Source organism: Varroa destructor, unplaced genomic scaffold (assembly GCF_002443255.2).
Source record: "Varroa destructor unplaced genomic scaffold, Vdes_3.0 BEIS01000001.1, whole genome shotgun sequence".
Classification (NCBI taxonomy): domain Eukaryota; kingdom Metazoa; phylum Arthropoda; class Arachnida; order Mesostigmata; family Varroidae; genus Varroa; species Varroa destructor.
The window spans coordinates 48,420,659-48,433,509 of record NW_019211454.1 but is presented as its reverse complement, the minus strand read 5'-3'; the positions used below and the strand labels follow the sequence as shown (position 1 = coordinate 48,433,509).

The following is a 12,851-nucleotide window of genomic DNA, read 5'->3' as shown; positions in this document are numbered from 1 at the left end:
TTCGGATGTGCCCTATTACAAAGCGTATTGACAAACGTTGTTGTCATTAATACCAGATACGTTTGTGTCTTCAAATAGTTGTTGTTAATCATACTGGCTCCTGATACAATGTCAATTGTGTGCTTACTGATCTGGTCTGTTAGTGACTGATATGAGAACTTTCATAATACATCCCTCATCAAAGATGGCGAAATAGCTTGCTCAGTATCAATCACAGACTCGGAACCTAGTGTTTATTTACTATGTTTAAATGTATTTTTGCGTATTGATGCAGTACGTATCCCCGACATACCACATAATAACGACTATAATATGAATCTAAATTCATATACAGTTAGAGTATGAATACAGATTCGTGTTTAAAGTAAATAGTACTAAGCCACTTGCAACAAAACTTCTCTATACAGGTATTGCAGGTATGATTTTTTCATAGGCGTTTCACTTCGCAGAGGGAAGTATAACCTGAAGCTGTTTTGTACACGCAACGTCAATGTTTATAGCCGTTTTTTCGATCTGCAGGTTGGTTGCGTGTACGTTTTCGCTATCAATATTATTATCAAGTACGAGTGCGAATTGACCTTTTAGCGCTATTTATTCATTTATAGAAAAGCATTTTAATAAAACAAAGCTATTAAGTAGAAGCATATCGCCACGCTGAATATAACTCTCTAACGTCACTTTGCTAATAGATCCAGTGACTGTGTTGACCCTCTTGACCCTTTAGTATGTCTCGGGGCAAGTACACGAAGTCATAGTTGACGTTCGGAGAGGCACTCTTGCCCTAGCTAGCGTCGCTTCCCTCCGAATGCCGTAGTGCAGAGGATATGGAACCCGTTCTTTTCAAATTAACGCCCGACCACGCCAGGGAAGACCTCAACTGTATTTATGAACAAGTTATGGGTTAAATATAGTACGAATGCAGCCTGTTCGTAGGAGTACATTAATGAGCATCCACAGTCCCTTGGCTTTTTGTCGGATCCTTCAGACGGCTGACCACTCAGTTGAGAAAGGATGCGGCAAGCGATGCTTATCGAGTGAAACGCTTGATATCGGGGGATTATTTAATAAAGTAAAACACACTGTAAACCGAAGACGATCGTTTCTTTATTTGCTGCTAAACTTAGGCTTCACGCCAACCTAGCCCCAGAAAATATATTGACCTTGCCTTCCATACTCGCAAATCCAGATCGACTAACTCACAAAAACATTGCATGAAATAAAAATATTTTACATAAAACAGTAAAATCTCAATACGCCCGTCGGTGCTCGCTTTTTTTAAACTTATCCAATTCTAGTATATTCTGACCTCGAATTTTTTCGTTACACAGTTGGCTATTAGCTACAATTTCAGTCCGCACGTATTCTGGTTAATTTTTTTCATCTTAAAATAAGAAACGTCGATTTTATAAATTATGCCAACTTTCTAGGACCGTACTGGATTAAGCTGCCAAAAAGAATTTACAAAATTTTAGTTTAGAGGATGTCTTCACGTTACACTTTATCGAAACGCCGGTAACAGAATAATTTCGAATTAGGCCTTTCACTATACTGCATTGCCGTGCCATCGAATGAAAAACATAACCTTTAGAACCATTAATTTATATACAGCATGATGGTAGATTGCCTCAAATATAACTGACAATATGTGGGCTGAGAAAAAAAAAGTTCAAATTTCTGTAAAGCTGAACTAGAAAAATAAAAGCCATAATTCACTAATATTTAGCAGTATAATACAATCCTTTATTTATTTCGAGTTCGACTTCTCAATACGAGTGACAGGTTATTTACAAAAGCTTCAAGTGGCAAAGTGTCCCGCTTACATTTTATTTATTTCATGCCAAGAGCCAACTTATACTGCAGGCCAAGATGGTCCGAAAAATATATTTCGCTCCACCAAACAACACCCTTGAGCTTCATCTCATGGCCTGTTCGCGTCAGCATTAGAAAGCGAGGGAGAACGTATGCGGCAGCCTTACAACATTTACTAATTTGCGCATTTCGTTTAGGGCGTCGCTTAGGCTCAAAAGGTCAGTAAGCAACAAAGGAAAAAGCTTAGTAAGATAAGCTTAACATGCATTCTGTTCGTTCCTTTTCACAGTAGAGAAGTGTTAACCTTGTTATATAAGACAGCCTCGGACAGACGAAAAAATTTTATTCATTTTATTGCAATAAAATTCCGAATTTGTTTATTTATTCGTATTTTTCCTGCAGTGTGTGGCGACGTTATTAGATGGTCAAAAGATCATAGAATTTCGAATACCCAAAAATACAAAACAAGGCAACTTTTTTTACCCCACTTATTATCGCTTCTGAGTTAACATACCTTGAGTTTAGCGACTGAATATCTTCTTACACTTCTATTACAAGGAATTCAGTTGAAAGATGACCCTTCCTTTTAGACGAACAATTAACCAACATCAGTGTATAGATGCAAATGAAGAACCTCTACCGTTTAGCTGCTCAAAAGTAAGTTCTTTCCCTTCCCATATAGATATAGCTTAGCAGCTGAGCATCTATCGGTACTGTCAACCAACTTCAGTTAAAATGGTGCTTCCATACTTTATTCGATACTCACTTCAATACAACAACAGACCCTTCTCGGATATATATATGTACAGTCGACCTCTTACAAGCAGAAGGTTTCATAGTCTATTCCGAAAAGTTCAGAGCCATATCATAGAAATGTTTCTACCGTTCTTAAAAAAAAAAGCCAACGTCGTTTTAATATAAACTCTAAAAAATCATTGCGTCATTGATGGTTATATAAAACAGAGGGCAATACTTTGATGAACCTTCTAGCTTTCTGCCTATTCATTCATCGTTCGCTTCGAATAGAACATATCGGGCATATTATAAATGTAGTATTTCCATTATTATTGTTATTATAGGCAAGTCATAGAGCTACGGAGTAGTTACTTGAGGCATTGACACAATGGAACGATAGAAGTATAATAGGCTTTAGTAAAGAATACACTGACAAAAAGATGTTTACTGCGACTGTACAATGTCTGGGATCTGAAACTAGGCTTGATCAAATTGATTGAGGTCCGAGAAAAACCATAAGGTACAGGAGAATATGAGTAAATAAATAAATTCATTCAACACATTTATCCTTAATTATATGGAAACGACGGAAGAACATTTCACACACAGAGATAACTAAAGAAGCTTTTGCAACGTAATTAATTATCTGTACACAACAAGTGTTTAAAAAATCACTACAAAGACACGTTTTGAGATTACTTCTTTTAAAATGAAATTGACAATTCAAAAATATTAAGACTATATCGTCAAAATCCACTATAAAACTCACTTAGGTTCCCATCAGAGGTATTAGCTTGGAAATGGTACTCGTTAAACTTCATCTTCAGAAAAATGTTGGTTCTTCCTGCCATTGATATAGCGTCTAAATCTATCCGGCATTAATCTGTGAACAGACATATAAATAACATGAACAAGAAAACCTTATAATAGTATATTATAGGACACTGTACGATCTGCTGGGCTCGACACAACGTATGTACTTTTTTAGATATATATATTTAGCATATCACCTCGGGCTCGTGTCAAATATTTAGTGGTACTCTATTGCAGCACCGATTGTCGTCTTCCAAGAAAAGTAACAGCTGATTCATCTTAGGCCTTTCTCTCCGAGAGGGAAGCCTTAATACTCCAAAGTTGTTTTGTGTTTATTATTGAAAAACTCATTTTCACATGTCGCCTAAAAGCGGAATGCTTTGCTGCCTGCGAAACATAGTAGGTGAAGAACGAGGTCCACAAAAATACGTCCGTTAGAAATGGCGTCCTAAGTTTACTGTATTCTCTTGTCGCGTTCGACTCGACGGTGATCGACGCGACAAGGAGATCCTTTCCCTAATAGTGATGGCAAATGACAAACTTTCCGAGTAGAAGATCCGGCTAAGACGAGTGCTTTCTAGGATAACTGAACCTTTTCCAGATTTCACAATAAGACCAGCAGCGCCATTAGTAACAATCTCCAAACAACAAGTGTCACACAGTTAAAGACAGGTACCTCGCCAGGAACCGGCGAACAGATGGAGATCGAGCGAAAATGTCTGGGACAGAAGGCAGAGAAGATAGTCCCAAGCAGACTATCAGTAATGGTTTTCTCTAATGCGGCTCCTTTAAGGGCTCCTTGCGTATACACTCTAATAGTAATATAGGCATTCATCAATCAAATACGAACACTCAGGACAAAGGTGGGAGTACGGGTACCAACCGTTTGTTTATCCCGACTTTTGATTTTTGTTTAGCCAACCGTATTTATGTGGATTCGATATGCGTCTTTTGCATTTATTCGAATTCGATCATGTGTGTTTGTCAAAATACGAAAAAAAGAAAACAAATATCACTAACACTCTTTTGATCAGGCCTCCGTCGGATGAGGTTACAGACAATCACGGCTGACCAAAATTCGCGCAGCACTTTAGGCTAATGGCAAGTGACCTACCAGTAAAATCACTGCTCTGAGCTATCATGACATCCCAATAGATTATGTGCTATTTTTCCCTCTTATCCATCACGAAAAGTAAGGCTGTAAACGAAACTTCGAACATGAATGCGTGAAGGCTGTCGATATACAATCACAGCTTGTGCTTCGGTATTTCTTAGCAACTTTCATCTTTCTTTTTATCAATTGCCCTGTCCCATTAATATGTTACGCTCAATGCATTGACCTATTAAAAAAAGCTTATGTTTTGTTCCGACGTGTGAATCATACGGTGCTCAAAGTACTGAATAAAATAGTTCATACGGAAGTGGTTATCCGAGCCCTATCCGTTCCCTATCTGCTCCTTAATATTGGCTCCTTGAAGCGCCGGATGGCCTGGATCTATTTCGCTGCTATAAAATGGCTAATAAAATAAAGGTAGGGCTTTTCCTTCCTCTCCGCCGATTCCACGTGTCCTCCTTCTCGGCCCTTGACCACACATCTATAGCTAAAGCTTGTTTGTTTATCACGCACATCGTCAATCTTTCCTCATTCCCAGCATATGTAAGTCTATACGAAACAGTAGCCTCTGTTTCAGCATTGATCTGGCTTTGCCAGTTAATTGGGCAACCATCTCAAAAAATCAGTAGCGTGTCCTGGGCCTTTCTGCCAGCGTCCGCTAGGCTATTTGCTTGTGACCACCTGAATTTATTTGACTGCCGACCTAACAGTATAACATAACGCTCAAATACATCGAGAAGCCTTTCAGAGAACTGTGTCCGACATATTTTCTCGCTTTAATGTAAGCGGTAACAATAAATCGGGACTGATGTGGAACAAGTTGAAAGTTCAGTAATAACGCTAATCGACTGTAGTACATAACGGGCTTTAGTATATAGCTAAGAAGCTTAAAATAGCCATCGTTTTATTAAAATTTACTTGATTATAAATCGTACCTAACACGATAACTCTGGGTCATATTGAGGCTTCGTGTGAAGAGCGCTCTTGGTAAATGTTTCACGTTAAGAGCAACCTCGTTGGATAAAAAGTTGCCGGCCGCAGCAGCCTTCAATGGCGGTTGAGGGTTTCATCGGTCTTTTTCGTCAGAGATAATTGGTTTTGAACAAAATATTGTAATAATGAAATATTTGATTCTTATAATCGCGGTACCTTTAATTATGAAGATACTTCCAGCATCATGTATCATAACAGAAATAATATGATATACTAGGAAATTAAACTACATCATATGAGCGATGTACTAGGCAGCTATGAGCGATCCCGGCAGACTTTGCTATTCGAGCTCTAGAACGACGATTTATTTATTATGTGTTATAGGTATTTTCTTTATTTTTTACAACTTGTTTCAGTGCTTTCGCGTCCTCTAGACGGTCATATACTTACCACTCGCATTTCCATATGTAATTTGTCGATGGTGGGCAACGCTCGTCTACTAGTTGCCTTTTTAGGGCATGGGAAGCTCCGTGATTACACAAACCTAGATTGGAAAAATAAGTGGGTTAAAAGCCACGTTGGATACTCTTTTACTCAATCCAAAAGATAACTGGAGCATCGAAATAACTAGCACTGGGAAATAAATTAGGGTCTGGCATTGTCATCATGTAACCGGACTGCATGCTTTCAGTTGCCCTGCAAATGGCCCATGAGTCTGCTGAGGAACAATAGGCTGCGTTTATTGTTTCATATTCGACGAATATCTTATGGGAGTAGATGGCCCTAGTATCGAACATGACCAGTGAGCACAGGGTTAAAGGATACTTCATTTTTTTTACAAAAGCATTTCTCCTGGGGCAAAATCACCCTAGTATATACCGGCAAAATTTAGCCTGACAGCGCGTAGTTTAGCCAGATTTACTTGTAACAGCTTAATAATTATACAGTTTCAGGAAACTAAGCTAATTAACTTTCGGCACTCAATCGACGATAGCACATTTTAAAAAGCTTTATTTTGAGGATCTTCATACAACTAGACAGGCGTGAAATCCTACTGTTAGCTATAATATAAAACAATTGTTTTCATTCAACGATAGTTGAGTTAATTCAAAATTGTTGTACCTCTGAGGTGGAGATATTTGGCCCCAATACAGGGCAAACTCGATATCATCATCATGAACTGTGTCAGTATTTCATTCAATCAGATTCTGTTAGTGTATATGTATGCATCTACACGTCAGGGTCTTCTCTCATCATACTCGTTGTTGATCAATTCACATGTCTGTCGACGTTTCTCATTTACTGTCCGCATGCTTTAAATACACCTGATGGGGTGAAACTGGGTCGGCATCAATAAAAAAAATACGCTATACGGGGAGTTTGGCCCTAAGAGTACACAACACTATGTAAACAAACTCAATTTTGATGGTCTCAAAAAGAAATCATTTCTTCCATTTTTCTTTTGATGCATAGCAAAATAATGTATTGTAGAAGAAAAAAATGGAAAAAGATTTTCTTTTTTTTCAGGAGGAGCTAAACTTTATGTAGATAAAGTTCTTCATATTTTTTTTGCTTCTATTCAGGAAATATGTTTTTCCTTCTGGGTTGACTATTTTTCTCGACATCCCATAAAAACTTATACATCGAAATTAATGATTCAGAACTACAAAGTTCCGAACTGAAATAGTTCACTGCACTTTCTCAGGCATGACCTTAGTCAATCACGACAACGACGTCCAGACTTCCGAATCAGCAGAGGTCAACTAACAATTCGATTGACCCGTGGTTGGTACTACAAATGTTTTGGGCGACATCATAAATTATATCAACTGCGTGTGCTTCATTAAAGCAGCGATCAACAAAAAGCCTCTGGGACTTGATCGCAATTTTGATGATAGTCTCGTTTAGCACTCAAACTTAAAAAACGAAACTGAGTTGGCCGGTAGTTGCAGGGCTGGTACCAAACAGCGGCGAGGCCAAATTCGTGCTCAATGTCTTACCCAAGCAATACGCCTGCTCCGCAATTGTGTTCGTTGAATAATGAAAGAGTTCGTTGTTCCTTCAAATATTTTGTTTACGTCCTGCGAAAACGATGTTGCTTACTGTAATTTTCAGATTCTCGAGGGTTTGTCGAGTTCCTAGCAGTGAATCACTAATCGGATCCTCCTGATTGTTGGTACAAAACCCAGAATTTTATAAATACAGCTCCATTTAAACTTCACATGCCCACCGCAGGCGTACACTTGGCATAGATTCCTGTGAGTCCTTGCCAGTTACTTAACAGTTAATTCTTAGTTGTATTTTACGCAACGACTGAAAGAAAGAGAATAAGGCTGAAAGATTTTGATATGTCTCTGAAACCATGATCAAGTGTCCTATCGCCAATTGATCAGCTATATCAGAGCACAGCGTACAATCATCAGCCTCGTTTCAGACGATAAACAAAGAGGAAAAAAAAGTTTCTAAAATAAATTCAATAATATGTACAGTTGAAATTCCGCTGTTTACTCAGTTTACCTGAATTACGTGATCCTGCAGTCGGAACCCAAGCCATTGCTATGTCCCGCGACGAATATTGGAAGCCTTTGAAAAAGCGAGCTCAAAACGAATCGTATAGTCATCATTGTGGCTCTAATCGAAACTGCGGCTCATTCACAGTTCCGAGAATATTAGGAACGTGACTGACGTCTTAGCTGGTGCTAAAATTTTCCGGTCTCCTAGAAAAACGTATCAGAAAACAGAGCACATCCGGGAAGCGCGGCGAACTTACCTCGTGTCACTCAATTCGCCGTATGGACCATTATTTTACCGTCGTACCACTCGAATCGGGCATTTGTTGAAGAGATATTCAGTAATACGTCTTTGATCGGCGCGTATGTCCGGAACGGATGGCTCGCCAGACAATTTCAAGATGATGGAAATCCAGGCAAATGATAAGACAGGAAGTTACTCTCAAAATTAAACTTATGTTGGCTACGGACAGGTACGTTTGAAAAGGGACTAGAAATGGTTTGTCCTTTTCCCTTCTTTGTTTGACCTTTAAACTGTGCGATAGCATGTAATATCAGGAGGTAAAAAACTGGGTCGTTCTGCTGAAAGTAACCCAATGAACAGATTCACGAGTTCATCATCCGGTAGCCGTAACAGTATTACAGCAGCTGTGAACAAACGGCTTTCATCGGCAATAATCATAAACCGAACGTATACCATCGTCGAATATTTCATTCCTTTTTAGTTTGATACCGAGTGTGCATTGGTACACACCCCCAAAAAAGTATGCCGATTAGAAAACATCTAAAAAATGTCCTACTGCGCAGAAGGCTGAAATCTCATCGCTTACTCTTCTTCCAGTAGCATTTAATAAAGAGAGAAATAATTATAGAAAATCAGAAACTAGCGTCAAATCCACCGAATAGGCACGCACGGAACTTAGATTCATATTACCCAAAATATGTGACTTTAGAACCTACTAACTAAAAAAACGGCCACTACAACTCAATATTTTAAATTGATTCCGTATTACTGGTACAATACTGATTCAATCAATATTGCCTGTAGGGACGTGAATGCCTCCAAATCGCGTTCACTATAAAAAATATGTGTTACGCTACGATGACTGGTTACTGCAATTTGTTAGATGAAAGTTTTTTCTGAAGTACCTATACGAAGTTACAATAGAATACCTATTTCTAATTAGCTTAAGGTTTAGGTGTACCTTTGCTAATTGATTCTTACTATTACAACTCTATTCATGTCAGTAGAACGAATAAATATAAAGTGAAAAAGTAATCCCTAATAATAAAAGAAACGTCGATAAGTAGGCTTTTTATAAGTTTTTTTTTTTGGGAAAAGCAATATGATTTAAACTGCTTTCGAACATGTAGGTTATATCTGTAAATGTAAACCAATTTAAGCTCCGTTCAGCGACCTGATCCGCCAAGTTGGCTAACAAGTCGTCTGCAATACACCAGGGATGCTATGAAGGGGAGGCTGGAGAATGTTTTCTGCCACTGAATTTTTGGGCCTTAAATACGCTTCTGAACTTTGTTCCTGCTTCCCTTAGAGCTAAATCTCCGTTTCGTTTCTTTTAAAAGACGAATCGCAAGATATCTAGATGAAACGGCAAACAAGACAAAAGGTGGGTAGCACTGCTACCTTTCAAACGTCAAAAATCATTATTTCAAGTTACCGTAATACACTGTTTTGGCGCTACTTCTTACTGTTACAGTAGGGACTATAGCGATAGAAAAAAAAAAAACGATCAAGCGCTGCCTCCGATTTTTTCCGATAATTCAGCCTCCGAAATACAGGATATTTACTTTTTCTATAATGACTAAGTAAATGTTTTAGACACACTTCTAGAAAGGTGCGATACCCATGTTCCCAGGTTAATGTCAGACTTTGCTTAAGGGAAGGAGGAACTCTAATCGCCTTCGATTTGAACTGTAAAGCATTACTACGAGAATCAATCCAGGAAAAGGCCCACTTCAGTCCTCCGCCGAAACTCGCGAATAGTAGGCTCGTGCTGCGTAGCCTCACCTCTGTTATGAACTACTATCCGGCACGTTTTTTAGCCAGTTGTTAGCTATACGATCTGTTACATCAGTGACATATGGATCCATTATGCCTGTGCCCCATACAAGCAAAAAGACATTTCAGACGCGTTGTTTCCGCAATAATCACACTGGCGCTGCAATTTTCGCCATAAAGTTATGATTTCGGTCGCCGCAACTGTCATGCAAGAAAGTCGGTACTTCTTACACACGATTATTGTCATTAACTCTGTCAGGTAGTAGAAAAAACACAGCGGCTTGCGTTAGTTCTCAACGCGAATTGCACCCACACGGTAAGCATAACGTAGCATACGGAGCGCGTTTCCGACTACGCCATTCCGCTCCGCGTAACAGTTGATTGTGTTTTCCACATGTAGAAAGGCCTTATCGCTGGCAAGAGCTAACCCTTGAGTTTATCCAAACAAGGCTGCGTCATGTGAGCATTAGGAGCATGAATGTATTGAGTATTCGAAAAACTTAGCGCGCGATTTTAAGTACATTTTTATGTTGTTATTATTTTGTAAGTATTTATATATATATATATATATATATATATAGTATGTATTGTATTGTAAAAAAATTTGTAAATAATATACATTTATTGCTTGGAACATATATGCCCAGCCTGTATAACAGTTTGAAAGCTTTATCGTTTCAATAGATTGAACTTCCATTTTCGTTGATATTAATCGACACTCATTGTAATAAATGCAACCTAATGGCTGTTCTGGACGTAAAATGGGAAATATTTAAAATGGAGTTGATCGCGTCAACGTCATTTCGGTATGTACTGGCATATCCTTAATAATATTTATACTTCTGTAAGTAGATTTGTTTGTATGTTCCACACCGTGTCATCCCTTCGTCTGATCTTGCGCATCATTCCTAGATTGCTACGGTGTGATCCGGAAAACAAGTCTAAGAATGAACATTCTGAGAAAATGGGAATGAACGTCTGCTGTTCGTACGCTATCATATCCGCAGCTGACAAAACAGTCATTAGATATATGTCCTTCGTGTGTGCTGGCAAAATGAGGTGCGATTTTATAACGGAAGTGAGCCACGGTAAAGGTTATGCAGGACATCACTCGGCAAATACGAACGCTAAACTGGTTCCTTCCGAAGCATTCTTTAATCAACAGTTGTGTGCATTTGGAGCAGATCACTCGGAAACAGGTGACGAATTTCTTATTGATCGAGTTGCCTCCGCCCTTGTACATGATAATACCTTCTTTCGTTGCCTATCTAACTCGGTACATTTAAAAATTTTTAAATTAATTACATTTTAAAAATTAAAAATTTAAATTTAAATTTAAAATTAAAAAAATTAATTAAATAAAATCTTAAAAAGCTATGATCCAGCGGCAAGCATAGCTAGCAAATTTTACCGGAGGTTGAATCTACCTTTCGCACACACACGCGAAGACACTTCACGTTGTCTGTCCGAAAAAAAAAAAACAATAGTCACAAACATTCGTTGTCTGATCCAGCTTTCTTTTCCTGGTCGTAATAGCTCTTCTAAGTAGTGTTTATTCTGTGGCTGCAGTTGGTGAACGTTTTAGAACCCATTTTTTTTTCCTGGTCGGTTACATTATGTATGACAACTGTTCTTCCATTATTACGTATCACCATGCCAATAAAGGAACATTTGAAGAGCACACCTAGAAAGGCAGATGAAAAATGAGGCCAGCCGCAACACAGCGTGTTTGCTGAATGAACGAAGGCGCTACATAACGATATTCTAAATACTGACTATTCCGTGTCGCATCGTCCTATGGATTCACGTATTTTCATACGATGTCGTCTTTCATTTCCGACTTCGTATGTGTGCGTTGTGTGTAGGCATTCGTTTGTATGAGTTCCGGTCAAGTAGACCGTCAACTACAGGCACACGTGCAAAAGCCTGTCGGTTACCATAAGTCTGTCTATGTACACACCTCCCGAATAGTAATGTATCCTATACAAGACCGTGCCTTTGAATATGGAATATGTATTTCAAAGCAGAAAGGAAAATGTCGTAGGATGTGACTGAAAGTGATAACCACGAGAAGCGATGGGCGGTCACAAATGGTAGGAGACTTTTGAAATTTTTTTTATTCACAGTGTAATCAAACAGTAAGCAAAATTCTACTATACATGAAAGAACAAGGCTACAGTTGACGGGAAATCATGGAACTGATTGATGGGTGTAATAGGAAAGCACACGCAACGATTCAGTTAACGCGGGTTTTACCGAGCAATGCATAGTCATTCTGTACCAGTATAACAGTTGGCATATAATTAAAGTATGACAATCCCTATAGCCATTCGATGGCAATCTTTTAATATTTATTTATATGGTTTAAGAGCAGTAAAAACATTCTCCCGTAAAATATCTCTCGAGATATGTCTAAAGATTGTGTCGACACTCGTAGCCATTAAGTAGTCATGCTAATCAAGCTAAACATACAGCAGATTAGATTTTATAATCATGGGTTGGTTTACATATCAGCGTAAAAATCATGGTTATTATACTCTTTGTATTTCATTTACTATGAACATCAAATTTACGAGCCCAAGGCCCGATGGCGGCCTATGCTCGACCGCGAAAGTTGAGACCTGTATGGAATGACTTTTCTTTAGGAAAATCGGAGAGGAGAAATATAGACTTTTTCATTTCTAACCACTTGAAGTTCTCACAATTATATTTTTCACGAGAACATTTCACTTCCTGTGGAATAATACCCTTATCTCCTGTTCAATATTTCATCCACTATACGTTTAGAGGTATACACCTCTCCATTGTTCTGTATCTAGCCTCTTCGTCGTACGCCAGCGTGCCATCGTGACTGTTGTCTGTGCCTTAAATTGTTTTGTCTCTGCTCTAACATCCATTCATGTCGGTCTGGCATGCT

The 12,851-nt window shown here is 38.6% G+C and overlaps 1 long non-coding RNA gene across 2 annotated transcripts; it reads right to left on the bottom strand.

The window, feature by feature from the left end:
* Positions 1–809: 809 nt before the first annotated feature.
* Positions 810–10,434, bottom strand: LOC147758748 (uncharacterized). Of its 2 annotated transcripts, none has more exons than XR_015327758.1 (3): positions 7,922–10,434; positions 5,855–5,948; positions 810–3,427 (listed from the first exon to the last, which is right to left on the bottom strand). It is a non-coding gene; the product is annotated as an uncharacterized LOC147758748 (long non-coding RNA). The 2 variants fall into 2 exon arrangements; XR_015327756.1 differs by having other exon boundaries at positions 823–3,427; positions 5,855–7,717; positions 7,922–10,433.
* Between the last annotated feature and the right edge of the window lie 2,417 nt (positions 10,435–12,851).